Below are 15,405 nucleotides of genomic sequence, written 5' to 3'. Positions count from 1 at the left end.
CACCCTGCTTATTTAACTTCTATGCAGAGTACATCATGAGAAACGCTGGACTGGAAGAAACACAAGCTGGAATCAAGATTGCCAGGAGAAATATCAATAACCTCAGATACAGAGATGACACCACCTTTATGGCAGAAAGTGAAGAGGAACTAAAAAGCCTCTTGATGAAAGTGAAAGAGGAGAGTGAAAAAGTTGGCTTAAAGCTCAACATTCAGAAAACTAAGATCATGGCATGCGGTCCCATCACTTCATGGGAAATAGATAGGGAAACAGTGGAAACAGTGTCAGACTTTATTTTAGGGGGCTCCAAAATCACTGCAGATGGTGACTGCAGCCATGAATTAAAAGACGCTTACTCTTTTGTAAGAGAAATTATGATCAACCTAGATAGTATATTCAAAAGCAGAGACATTACTTTGCCGACTAAGGTCCATCTAGTCAAGGCTATGGTTTTTCCAGTAGTCATATATGGATGTGAGAGTTGGACTGTGAAGAAGGCTGAGTGCCGAAGAATTGATGCTTTTGAACTCTGGTGTTGGAGAAGACTCTTGAGAGTCCCTTGGACTGCAAGGCGATCCAACCAGTCCATTCTGAAGGAGATCAGCCCTGGGATTTCTTTGGAAGGACTGATGCTAAAGCCGAAACTCCAGTACTTTGGCCACCTCATGCAAAGAGTTGACTCATTGGAAAAGACTCTGATGCTGGGAGAGATTGGGGGCAGGAGAAAAAGGGGACGACAGAGGATGAGATGGCTGGATGGCATCACTGACTCGATGGACATGAGTCTGAGTGAACTCCAGGAGATGGTGATGGACAGGGAGGCCTGGTGTGCTGCGATTCATGGGGTCGCAAAGAGTCAGACATGACTGAACGACTGAACTGAAGTGATGATTGCTCCATGTATTATCAATTGTTTAACCCGTTTTGTCTCTGCCCAGGTCAACAAGTTACAGCATGCAGTACCAGTTCAACAAAGATATATAAAACTACAGCTGACCATGGAAAATATCACTCACCTTTAGATAGACACTGCTATAAGGACTCTGAACTGTCCCAGTTCAGCAGGAAGTAGCCAGAAAGACCTCAATGCCCCTATTTCCAAAGATTTGGGCCTCCCATCTCTTGAAGGGGGAATGTTAGGTAGTTAGAATAGGAAAAAGTAGTCCAGAATGGCAGTGGCTAAACGACAAAGAAGGGAAAACCCCATGAAAACAGAACAAAGGAAAGTCCAAGGACCAGGGTGAGGACCTCAGGTAGAACAAACAGCACTCCTGGCTGACCCAATTTACATAGGACAGGTCCGGGGGAGGGAAAAAAAAAAAAAAAACATATAAAAAGAGGAAGCAAAGGGCCAGGAGTGTGTAATTTCCTTGGTTCTGTCTTGTCACAACAAAAATTTGAAGCGACAGACGTTAAAGCCCTTGAAGTGCCACAGCTCTCGGACAGACCATATCTCAGCTCTTGGATAGATCAGTGTTACAGCTCTCAGACAGATCAGTGTTACAGCTCCGTGTTACAGCTCAGTTTTATTTAGAAAATAAAGGAAAACACATCCTCGAGGTGTGAGGGCATGCTGACCCAAAAGACGCAAAGAGAAGAAAGAGAGAGAGTGCATGCCTGCAAGAGAGCCCGGCCCTTTGGCTCCTCCTTTTAATATGTTTTTTTTTCCTCTCCCTGGACCTGTCCTATGTAAATTGGGTCAGCCAGGAGTGCTGTTTGTTCTACCTGAGGTCCTCACTCTGGTCCTTGGACCTTCCTTTGTTCTATTTTCATGGGCTTTTCCCTTCCTTGTCTTTTAGCCACCGCCATTCTGGACTCCTTTTTCCTATTCTAACTACCTAACAATAAAAAGTTAAGTAAGTTAGAAAGAGAAAGACAAATACCATTTTGAGAGGATAACAGGCAGGAAGGCCAGGGCTCTCCAAATGGAGGAAGTAGGCTGCAAGTGTCAGACATTTTTTATCTCTCTTAAGCAGCAGGAGGAAACAAACTACAAGTGTTAAGATTTTTCCCCCTTCTCTATACAAATTTAAAAAGAGGTTTCTTTTAAAATTCTGTGTTGCCTGAGGACACATGGTTTCACCAACTTAACTTTCCTCAAACCTTGAGCTAACCAACGCATTTTTCTTATGGAAATGTCTGTCTTAAGCTATGTTAATGAGCTACATACCCTAGTCTCTGTCTTCCAGTTGGCTCACCTAAGGCTCAGAACCGACTTGACAAATCAGTATGTTTTACTCATGCAAATGTTTTCTTAAGCAATGTTGATGAAACTGTATTTGCTTGGAAACCTGCCTTTCTTCAAGATTCATGTCAATCATTTTATGGCCTGGGATGACTCACCTTGTACCAATGTCGTCTCAAAATTCATGTTATGGGTGAGGGGCCTGGTGCCAGTTTCTAAGTTTTGACACATTTCCTTTCTCTAATTAGCAGACTGTTAGTAGCTATATAACATCCAGTGAAAGACTAGCAGGGGGCACTATTTTTGCCCCCTTCTGATGTCTATGTCAGAAGATTTCTCTATCTCTTTTATACTTTAATAAAACTTAAAAAGCTTACACAAAAGCTTACACTTACACAAAAGCTCTGAGTGATCAAGCCTTGTCATTGGCCCCAGATTGAATTCTCCTCCAGAGGCCAAGAATCCTGGCCTTTCGTGATTCAGTAAAAACCTTTCAATTTGATATCTCTTATATAAGGAATCTAAAATATGGCATAAATAAACCTATCTATACAACAAAAACAGACTCATCAACATAGAGAAGAGACTTGTGGTCGCCAAGGTGGAGAGGGGATGGGAGAGAGATGAAATGGGAGTCTGGGGTTGGTAGTATTACATTTGGAATGGATAAGAAATAAGATCTTAATATATAGCACAGGGAACTATATTTAATATTCTGTGATAAACCATAATGGAAAATAATATAAAAAATGAATGCATAAAAAATAAAATCAATGGCTCCTACCTTGGCTATATTTTTTATCACTTTGAAATGTTTATAAATATTCAGTTCAGTCGCTCAGTCGTGTCTGACTCTTTGTGACCCTATGAATCACAGCACGCCAGGCCTCCCTGTCCATCACCAACTCCCAGAGTTCACTCAGACTCACATCCATCGAGTTGGTGATGCCATACAACCATCTCATCCTCTGTCATCCCCTTTCCCTCCTGCCCCCAATTCCTCCCAGCATCAGAGTCTTTTCCAATGAGTCAACTCTTCGCATGAGGTGGCCAAAGTACTGGAGTTTCAGCTTTAGCATCAGTCCTTCCAAAGAACACCCAGGGCTGATCTCCTTTAGAATGGACTGGTTGGATCTCTTTGCAGTTCAAGGGACTCTCCAAGAGTCTTCTCCAACACCACAATTCAAGAGCATCAATTCTTCGGCACTCAGCCTTCTTCACAGTCCAACTCTCACATCCATACATGACCACAGGAAAAACCATAGCCTTAACTAGACAGACGTTTTTTGGCAAAGTAATGCCTCTATTTCTCAATATGCTATCTAGGTTGGTCATAACTTTTCTTCCAAGGAGTAAATGTCTTTTAATTTCATGGCTGCAATCACCATCTACAGTGATTTTGGAGTCCAAAAAATAAAGTCTGACACTGTTTTCACTGTTTCCCCATCTATTTGCCATGAAGTGATGGGACCAGATGCTATGATCTTCGTTTTCTGAATGTTGAGCTTTAAGCCAACTTTTTCACTCTCCTCTTTCACTTTCATCAAGAGTCTCATTTGTTCTCCCTTTCTGCCATAAGGGTGGTGTCATCTGCATATCTGAGGTTATTGATATTTCTCCTGGCAATCTTGATTCCAGCTTGTGTTTCTTCCCATCCAGCATTTCTCATGATGTACTCTGCATAGAAGTTAAATAAGCAGGGTGACAATATATAGCCCTGACAAACTCCTTTTCCTATTTGGAACCAGTCTGTTGTTCCATGTCCCGTTCTAACTGTTGCTTCCTGACCTGCATACAGATTTCTCAAGAGGCAGGTCAGGTGGTCTGGTATTCCCATCTATCTCAGAATTTTCCACAGTTTATTGTGATCCACACAGTCAAAGGCTTTGGCATAGTCAATAAAGCAGAAATAGATGTTTTTCTGGAACTCTCTTGCTTTTTCAATGATCCAGTGGATGTTGGCAATTTGATCTCTGGTTCCTCTGCCTTTTTGAAAACCAGCTTGAACATCGGGAAGTTCACAGTTCACGTATTGCTGTAGTAATAGCTAATAATACCTAACTGCTTACTGTGAGCCCAGGCACTCCATTATATACACATATATGTTCTATTAATACATATATGTGACATATATGTATAAATATATATGTATTCATAATATGCTATACAGTATATATAGTTTATGCCATTATATGTATATAGTAGTTTATATATATATACACACACATATATATATTTCTATATGATTTCAAGTCCAATGAAGTAGATATTATTCTCACCCTTGTTTTATAAATGTAACATTCTTTGACCTCAATGAGATCTCATACATGTCCATTTGATTATAGATGCCTAAATCAAAATTATACTGGAACATAGCTGCTAAGGAATCTGAGAAATGTAGATTTTAGCTTGCCAGCCTCTGAAGAACAGTGAAGCAGATTAGTAAGAGGTTGAACTGGATGCTGAGCAAACAAATCGCCAGTAATCACCAAAGAATCTTCATGTTAGACATCAGAACTTCCTTCCTTCCTTTAAGTAACATACACTTGAGGAATAAAGTGAAATTTCTGCGTGCATCTCCAGCCCTATTGAGAGCAATGATGGCCAGAGGGTGCTCCCTGAAAGAGGTAACCAATTTTGACGTTTAAGACCCATTAGACTGTATTTCGTAGGACTTTCCTGGTGGATCGGATGGTAAAGCATCTGCCTACAATGTGAGAGACCTGGGTTCAACCCCTGGGTAAGGAAGATCTTCTGGAGAGGGTAATGGCAACCTACTCCAGAATTCTTGCCTGGAAAATCTTATGGGCAGAGGAGTTTGGTGGGCTACAGTCCATGGGGTTGCAAAGAGTTGGACACGACTGAGTGACTAAACTTTCACTTTAAATTCACCTGAACTTAGGAAAACCCTGTGGAAGCCTCAAATTTCATCTCCCCTAGGACAGGAACAGAGAAGAAACCTCGAGGTGCAGAAGGGCAGCTAATCCTTTCAGCTCAGCTCTGCCTCGGGTGAAAGTGACCCTGCTTCATCCACCACAGTTGCCTAAGGGAAGCACTAGTTTAATGCTCCAAAACAAGGAAACTGCATATATTTTTCATGGTTCACCAATACAAGCTGTGGTGTGGGATGGGAAATGAATACAGAGACCCTGAGAATGGACAACCAGATTACAAATTCTTGTTCATTATCCATGTCTTGATTTCCATCTATAATCCATAGAGTGCAGGATTCATTCTTATGTCCTATCACCACCCAACTCTCTACCAAGCACTCTCAAAGGATATTTTAAACTAGAGAATTGTTTTCCTTCCTTTTAACTTTAACCTTCTCCCTATCATTCAAGCTTCCTTGGTGGCTCAGATGGTAAAGAATCTGCCTGCAATGCAGGAGACCTGGGTTCAATCCCTGGGTTAGGAAGATCCCTTGGTGAAGGAAATAGCAACCCATTCCAGTATTCTCTCCTGGAGAATCCCATGGATGGAGGAATCTAGGTCACAAAGAATTGGACACAACTGAATGACTGGCACACAACTATCATGCAAGCAGTCTGGGAACTTTCTATATATATTGCTTTAGGAGGCATACATACAGCTTGGAATAAGTAGAGAAAATGAAAATACATATGTATTGAAACAAAAAAGATGTGTTTTCTATTGCATTCAAATCAAGAAATTAAGACTAGGACAAATAAAAACACTTAAAAACCCAAGAGATAACAAAGAGAAAACAATACATTTAAAAAAATGAAACTGATAAAGTAGTGCATCCAAGAGCTGATTATCTGAGACAAAAATAACAAAATGGATGAAAGAAGACTGTTCAGAAAACATTAACTGAGAAGTAAAAGAACATATATTACAACTGAGGAGAGAGTTCATTTAAGGAAACTGTGGAAATGAAATATACAAATGTTGCTTTATACCTCAATGAAATAACAGATTTTCCAGGACATAGCTTAAAAGTTACACACACCAAAATAGATTCATAAGAAAGAATCTAAGAAACTGAAAAAAGCTATTAAATTTTTATCTTTCATAATGAATTCTACCTTAGATAGCTCTATGAATGATTTCTTTAAAACTTTTGAGGAGTAAATAATTTCCAGGTACCAGACATATCAACTTGTTTTCATCCCATAAATAGACCAGATTTATTCCTTCCTCTGGACTACTGAATTTTCAGATATCTGTGGTTAGAAATCTTTCCCCCTAGATCTTCATATCTTTCTCATCATTCAAGTTGCAACTTGAATATCACATTTCTGAAACCTAGCATTCTTCTTGACTCTCTGTTACACTACTTATTTTCTTTTAAAGACTTCACTTTTAAGGCAGTTTTAGGTTCTCCCATTATCCCCATTGTCATGGTCTGGGCACAAGTTGGAAAGGAATTACCAGACATGAGACAGAATGAGAGGAAAATAAAGTTTATTAGAGTGGGAGATGCTGTTAGAACAGTGAGCCAGCTCAAGGGAGAACCAACATTGAACAAGGGTTCTTAGTCCACTTTTATGCCCAGGGTACAAGGAGTGGGATAGGGGTCTTGTGGGTCTTTTGCTGATTGGGTGAGGCACATATACTGGGTGGGGGTTGGGGGAGAGTAAGGCAAATATCTTCTCCCTATGGGGTAGGAAGGGAGACAGGTTATACTGTTCAGAAGAACCCGAAATCTGCTAATAGTTACAACAGGGGGAGGGAAGGACGATAAGGGTCTGGTTTTTCCATTCCTGCATTCCAAGACCCTTCTTGGTTTTATCTGATTTTTCAACCTTGAGTCACCACACCCAAAATGTGGTTCATTCCCTGGTTCATTCCTTATAACTGATGGGCTGTCATTGACACATCATCACCTCCAAAATCCAATTTACATAATAATTCACTAAAACAAATTTTTAACTCCTTTAGGTAAATATCAAGGAACACAACTGCTGGATTTTACAGTAAGAATATATTTACTTTTGTAAGAAAATGCCAACCTGTTTTTCAAAGTGGCTACCATTTTACAAGGCCCAGTTTCCCACTCAGTCAGTCTCTCCCATCAGGAAGCTTCCATAAGCCTCTTTATCTTTCTCCAGCAGAGAGCAGACAGACTGAAAACCACAATCACAGAAAACTAACCCATCTGATCACATGGACCACAGCCTTGTCTAACTCAATAAAACTATAAGCCATGCCATGTAGGGCCACCCAACATGGCCAGGTCATGGTGGAGAGTTCTGACAAAACGTGGTCCACTGGAGAAGGGAATGGCAAACCACTTCAGTATTCTTGCCTTCAGAACCCCATGAACAGTATGAAAAGGCAAAAAGATAGGACTCTGAAAGATGAACTCCCAGGTCAGTAGGTGCTCAATATGCTACTGGAGATCAGTAGAGAAATAACGCCAAAGATTAAAAATGTAGAGCCAATGTAAAGACAACATCCAGTTGTGGATGTGACTGGTGATGGAAGTAAAGCCCAATGCTGTAAAGAGCAATATTGCATAGGAAACTGGAATGTTAGGTCCATGAATCAAGGCAAATTGGAAGTGGTCAATCAGGAGATGGCAAGAGTGAACGTCAACATTTTAGGAATTAGCAAACTAAAACAGACTGGAATGGGTGAATTTAACTCAGATGTCCACTATATCTACTACTGTGGGGAAGAATCCCTTAGAAAAAATCAAATAGTCATCATAGTCAACAAAAGAGTCTGAAATGCAGCACTTGGGTGCATTCTCAAAAATGACAGAATGATCTCTGTTCGTTTCCAAGGAAAACCATTCAATATCACAGTAATCCAAGTCTATGCCTCAAACAGCAATGCTGAAGAAGCTGAAGTTGAATGGTTCTATGAAGACCTACAAGATCTTTTAGAACTAACACTCCAAAATGATGTCCTTTTCATTATAGGGGACTGGAATGCAAAAGTAGGAAGTCAAGAAACACCTGGACTAACAGGCAAATTTGGCTTTGGAGTACAGAATGAAGCAGGGCAAAGGCTAACAGAGTTCTGCCATGAGAAGGCACTGGTCATAGCAACACACCCTCTTCCAGCAACACAAGAGAAGACCCTACACGTGGACATCACTAGATGATCAATACCAAGATCAGATTTATTTTATTCTTTGCAGCCAAAGATGGAGAAGCTTTATACAGTCAGCAAAAACAAGACCAGGAGCTGACTGTGGTTCATGAACTCCTTATTGTCAGGTTCAGACTTTAATTAAAGAAAGTAGGGAAAATCCACTAGACAATTTAGGTATGATCTAAACTGAATCCCTTACAGTGAAGTGACAAATAGATTCAAAGGATTAGATCTGATAGCCAGAATGCCTGCAGAACTGTGGATGGAGGTTCATGACATTCTACAGGAGGCAGTGATGAAGACCATCCCCAAGAAAAAGAAATGCAAAAAGGCAAAATGGTTTTCTGAGGAGGCCTTACAAATAGCTGTGAAAAGAAAAGAAGCTAAAGGCAAAGGAGAAAAGGAAAGATATACCCATTTGAATGCAGAGTTCCAAAGAATAGCAAGGAGAGACAAGAAAGCTTTCCTCAGTGATCAATGCAAAGAAATAGAGGAAAACAATAGAATGGGAAAGACTAGATATCTCTTCACGAAAATTAGAGATACCAAGGGAAAATTTCATGTAAAGATGGGCACAATACAAGACAGAAATGGTATGGACCTAATAGAAGCAGAAGATATTAAGAAGAGGTGGCAAGAATACACAGAACTATACAAAAAAGATCTCCATGACCCAGCTAATCACGATGGTATGATCACTCACCTAGAGCCAGATATTCTGGAATGTGAAGTCAAGTGAGCCTTAGGAAGCTTTACTATGAACAAAGCTAGTGGAGGTGATGGAATTCCTGTTTAGCTATTTCAAATTCTGAAAGATGATGCTGTGTACGTGCTGCACTCAAAATGCCAGCAAATTTGGAAAACTCAGCAGTGGCCACAGGACTGGAAAGGTCAGTTTTCATTCCAATTCCAAAGAAAGACAATGCCATAAAATGTTCAAACTGCCACACAATTGCACTCATCTCACATGCTAGCAAAGTAATGCTCAAAATTCTCCAAGCCAGTCTTCAACAGTACGTGAACCAATGCTTTCCAGATGTTCAAGCTGGATTTAGAAAAGCCAGGGGAACCAGAGGTCAAATTGCCAACATCCGTTGAATCATCAAAAAAGGAAGAGAGTTCCAGAAAAACATCTACTTCTGCTTTATTGACTACTCCAAAGCATAGTCAATAAAGACTGGTTCCAAATCAGTCCTTTTCCTGGGGAAGGATTATGTCAAGGCTGTATATCGTCACCTTGCTTATTTAACTTACACGCAGAGTACATAATGAGAAATGTTGGACTGGGTGAAGCACAAACTGGAATAAAGGTTGCTGGGAGAAGTATCAATAACCTCACATATGCAGATGCCACCACTCTTATGGCAGAAATTGAAGAACTAAAGAACCTCTTGATGAAAGTGAAAGAGGAAAGTGAAAATGCTGGCTTAAAACTCAACATTCAGACAACTAAGATCATGGCATCTGGGCCCATCTGTTCATGGCAAATAGATGGGGAAACAGTGGAAACAATGAGAAAATTTTGGGGCTCCAAAATCACTGAAGATGGTGACTGCAGCCATGAAATTAAAAGATGCTTGCTCCTTGGAAGGAAAGTTATGATCAACCTAGACAGCATATTAAAAACCAGAGACATTACTTTGCCAACAAAGGTCCATCTAGTCAAGGCTGTGGTTTTTCCAGTAGTCATATACGGATGTGAGAGTTGGACTATAAAGAAAGCTGAGTGCCAAAAATTGCTGCTTTTGAACTGTGGTTTTGGAGCAGACTCTTGAGAGTCCCTTTGACTGCAAGGAGATCCATCCAGTCCATCCTAAAAGAAATCAGTCCTGAGTGTTCATTGGAAGGACTGATCCTGAAGCTGAAACTCCAATACTTTGCTCACTTAATGCAAGGAACTGACTCATTGGAAAGGACCTTGATGCTGGGAGAGATTGAAGGTAGGAGGAGAAGGGGATAACAGAGGGCGAGATGATTGGGTGGCATCACTGACTCAATGGACATGAGTTTGAGTAAACTCCGGGAGTTGATGGTGGACAGGGAGGCTCTTAAAGTGAAAGTGAAAGTGAAGTCGCTCAGTCGTGTCCGACTCTTTGGACCCCATGGACTGTAGCTCACCAGGCTCCTCTGTCCATGGTATTTTCCAGGCAAGAATACTGGAGTGGGTTGCCATTTCATTCTCCAGGGGATCTTCCCAACCCAGGGATTGAACCCAGGTCTCCTGCATTGCAGGCAGATGCTTTAACCTCTGAGTCACCAGGGAAGGCAATCCTGGGAATCCCCAGGGAAGATATTACTCTTAGTTGTTGTTATTTGTCTCTTTGTCTTGATTCACCAGTATTTCCCTATCATACAGAACAATATTAAGCATGAGGAATGGATAAGTAATTACTGCTGACTTCCTGCTTTGCAGACAAACTCCTGTATACCATATGAAAGGACAAATGAAGCTGTCTAATACATTTTGTGTAGTTTCATAACTACAGTACAGAAAAAGAGGAAACTATACCAGCAGTTCCTTCCAAGACATCTGTTGACCTCAGTCTCCCAAGATCAAGCTCAGGAGAATTTTATAGGAAAAAACACCAAGAAATGGAGAAAACTGAGAAACCTTTGGAGAAGGCAATGGCACCCCACTCCAGCACTCTTGCCTGGAGAATCCCATGGATGGAGGAGCCTGGTGGGCTGCAGTCCATGGGGTTGCTAAGAGTTGGACATGACTGAGTGATTTCACTTTCACTTTTCACTTTCATGCATTGGAGAAGGAAATGGCAACCCACTCCAGTGTTCTTGCCTGGAGAATCCCAGGGACGGGGGAGCCTGGTGGGCTGCCGTCTATGGGGTCGCACAGAGTCAGACACGTCTGAAGCAACTTAGCAGTAGCAGCAGCATGAGAAACCTTGGATGTTGTGATGTAACTTCTTTTGAACTGGTCAGGCTTTTGGTCTGGACAGGAGTCAGCCAGGCATAACTGTGGGAGGGAAAGGTAGGAGGAAAACTATTGAAGCCGAGCTCCTGCTTCTCCCTTGGTGTTGCTTTGGGACAAACAATATATCTCTAGATCTGAAGTAACACAGAGTTCTAGTGTCTTCAAAAGTATAGATAAAACGAGGAGTGTATAGAACCCTCTTGCCTGTAAGGAGAAGCAGAACAAAACAAAAGGGGAACTAACTTCTAGAGCCTGTTTCTTTTCAGTTCAGTTCAGTTCAGCTCAGCTGCTCAGTCGTGTCCAACTCTTTGTGACCCCACGAATCACAGCACGCCGGGCCTCCCTGTCCATCACCAACTCCCGGAGTCCACTCAAACTCACATACATCGAGTTGGTGATGCCATCCAGCCATCTCATTCCCTGTCATCCTCTTTTCCTCTTGCTCCCAATCCCTCTCAGCATCAGAGTCTTTTCCAATGAGTCAACACTTTGGAGTTTCAGCTTCAGCATCATTCCCTCCAAAGGAATCCCAGGGCTGAACTCCTTCAGAATGGACTGGTTGGATCTCCTTGCAGTCCAAGGGACTCTCAAGAGTCTTCTCCAACATCACAGTTCAAAAGCATCAATTCTACGGTGCTCAGCTTTCTTCACAGTCCAACTCTCATCCATACATGACCACAGGAAAAACCATAGCCTTGACTAGATGGACCTTAGTCGGCAAAGTAATGTCTCTGCTTTTGAATATAATATCTAGGTTGGTCATAACTTTTCTTTCAAGGAGTAAGCATCTTTTAATTTCATGGCTGCAGTCACCATCTGCAGTGATTTTGGAGCCCCCCAAAATAAAGTCTGACACTGTTTCCACTGTTTCTCTAGCTATTTCCCATGAAGTGATAGGACCAGATGCCATGATCTTCGTTTTCTGAATGTTGAGCTTTACGCCAACTTTTTTGCTCTCCTCTTTCACTTTCATCAAGAAGCTTTTTAGCTCCTCTTCACTTTCTGCCATAAGGGTGGTGTCATCTGCATATCTGAGATTATTGATATTTCTCCCGGCAATCTTGATTCCAGCTTGTGTTTCTTCCAGTCCAGCGTTTCTCATGATGTACTCTGCATAGAATTTAAATAAGCAGGGTGACAATATACAGCCCTGACGTACTCCTTTTCCTATTTGGAAGCAGTCTGTTGTTCCATGTCCAGTTCTAACTGTTGTCTCCTGACCTGCATACAGGTTTCTCAATAGGCAGGATAGGTGGTCTGGTATTCCCATCTCTTTCAGAATTTTCCACAGTTTATTGTGATCCACACAGTCAAAGGCTTTGGCATAGTCAATAAAGCAGAAATAGATGTTTTTCTGGAACTCTCTTGCTTTTTCCATGATCCAGCAGATGTTGGCAATTCCATCTCTGGTTCCTCTGCCTTTTCTAAAACCAGCTTGAACATCAGGGAGTTCACGGTTCACGTATTGCTGAAGCCTGGCTTGAAGAATTTTGAGCATTACTTTACTAGCATGTGAGATGAGTGCAATTGTGCAGTAGTTTGAGCATTCTTTTGCATTGCTTTTCTTTGGAATTGGAATGAAAACTGACCTTTTCCAGTCCTGTGGCCACTGCTGAGTTTCCAAATTTGCTGGCATATTGACTGCAGCACTTTCACAGCATCATCTTTCAGGATTTGAAACAGCTCAACTGGAATTCCATCACCTCCACTAGCTTTGTTCATAGTGATGCTTTCTAAGGCCCACTTGACTTCACATTCCAAGATGTCTGGCTCTAGATTAGTGATCACATCATCATGATTATCTGGGTCGTGAAGATGTTTTTTGTACAGTTCTTCCATGTATTCTTGCCACCTCTTCTTAATATCTTCTGCTTCTGTTAGTTCCATACCATTTCTGTCCTTTATCGAGCCCATCTTTGCGTGAAATGTTCCCTTGGTATCTCTAATTTTCTTGAGGAGATCTCTAGTCTTTCCCATTCTGTTGTTTTCCTCTATTTCTTTGCATTGATTGCTGAAGAAGGCTTTCTTATCTCTTGCTATTCTTTGGAACTCTGCATTCAGATGCTTATATCTTTCCTTTTCTCCTTTGCTTTTCGCCCCTCTTCTTTTCACAGCAATTTGTAAGGCCTCGCCAGATGGCCGTTTTTCTTTTTTGCATTTCTTTTCCATGGGGATGGTCTTGATCCCTGTCTCCTGTACAATGTCACGAACCTCATTCCATAGTTCACCAGGCATTCTATCTATCAGATCTAGGCCCTTAAATCTATTTCTCATTTCCACTGTATAATCATAAGGGATTTGATTTAGGTCATACCTGAATGGTCTAGCAGTTTTCCCTGCTTTCTTCAATTTGCGTCTGAATTTGGTAATAAGGAGTTCATGATCTGAGCCACAGTCAGCTCCTGGTCTTGTTTTTGTTGACTGTATAGAGCTTCTCCATCTTTGGCTGCAAAGAATATAATCAATCTGATTTCAGTGTTGACCATCTGGTGATGTCCATGTGTAGAGTCTTATGACCAGTGCATTTTCTTGGCAAAACTCTATTAGTCTTTGCCCTGCTTCATTCCGCATTCCAAGGCCAAATTTGCCTGTTACTCCAGGTGTTTCTTGGCTTCTTACTTTTATCCAAGTCTATGCCCCAACCAGTAATGCTGAAGAAACTGAAGTTGAATGGTTTTATGAAGACCTACAATACCTTTAGAACTAATACCCCAAAAGATGTCCTTTTCATTATAGGGGACTGGAATGCAAAGGTAGGGTGGAGATTAGTCAACAGAAAGACCAAGTCATGATTGGAAACTTGAGACTTGCAGTTGTATAATCTCCCTATGCTGTAGGCAGGAAGTGGCTAGAGATTGAGTCAATTGTCAATCATGCCTAATCAATTTAGCCTTCATAAAAACCCCTAACTGGGGGGTTTAGAGAAGTTGCAGGTTGGCTAGCACCTCCACGTGGTGGGAGGATGGTGTGCCCTGACTCCACAGAAATAAAAGCTTCTGCCCTCAGCGCCCTCATCCTATGTTCCTGTGATTCATCTGTGTCCTCTATTATACAGTAAACTGGCAAATACTAAGAATTTCTTCCTTGAGTTCTATGAGCCATTCTAGTGAATAATGGAACTTGATGAGGGAGTTGTGGCAGAGGCCAATTTATAGCCAGTTGGTCAGAAGTACCAGAGATGCATACTTGTGGCTGGCACCTGAATTGGGAAGCAGTCTTGTGGGACTGAATTCTTAAACTGTGGGATCTGACACTAATTCCTCAGTAGACAGTGCAAGAATTGAATTTAATTGCTTGGTGTGGAAAATCCCACACATCTGGTGGTAGGAGTGAAGTGTGAGAAACTAGAAGAAGAAATGGAATGGTTTTGTTTTAGATTGATAGGGGATGACATTATATTTAGGGCTTCCCTTGTGGCTCAGTGGTAAATAATTCACCTGCCAATGCAGGAGATGCAGATTCGATCCCCAGGTCAGGAAAATCCCATGGGGAAGGAAATAGCAACTCACTCCAGTATTCTTGCCTGGAAAATTCCATGGGCAAAGGAGCCTGGCAGACTATTGTCCATGGAGTTGCAAAAACAGTCCGACACGACATATCAACTAAACAACAGCAACAAAATTATAACTGTATATCAATTTGAAAAGGGTTGTCATCTCAACAATTCAAAAACTTATAATTTTCTTTTTGCCTCATCAGTGCTTAACATTAATGAACAACCACAAGCAAATTTAGTCTTTCCAGGACATACTCTTCTTTCATTACTAGTCTAAGCATCTAACAACCTATTGGGATATACATGTCCAAAGCAATCCCATTGGCTTGAGGCGAGAACTAGCATTGCAGAGTTTTCCTGGAAGATGCTTTATGCAATGAAGTGACCACAAAATCACTGCTTATGTCCAGCACCTGACATTCCTTTTCTATTCCCCAGAAACATTTCTTTGAAATACAGAAAATCCATAAATGGTGACAGCCTGTCAAATATGTCATCAGCTATTTTATCTCTTTGAAGTTGTGACGGTGTCATAACACCACTAAGTTAAGCCCAGAAAACTTCCAGCTGCTGAGGAGATATATTTATTAAAAAAAAATGTGACATGGATGATTTTTTTCTCTTCTGCATCTTGTCCATCAAATTTCTCTGTAACCCTTGGAACTCCTCATCATAATTTCCTCTAAATATCCAAATACATCAACAACTCTGCATCAGACACAGAACAAA

This window comes from Budorcas taxicolor, chromosome 3 (genome assembly GCF_023091745.1).
Source record: "Budorcas taxicolor isolate Tak-1 chromosome 3, Takin1.1, whole genome shotgun sequence".
NCBI lineage: Eukaryota > Metazoa > Chordata > Mammalia > Artiodactyla > Bovidae > Budorcas > Budorcas taxicolor.
Note: the sequence above shows the minus strand (reverse complement) of the source record.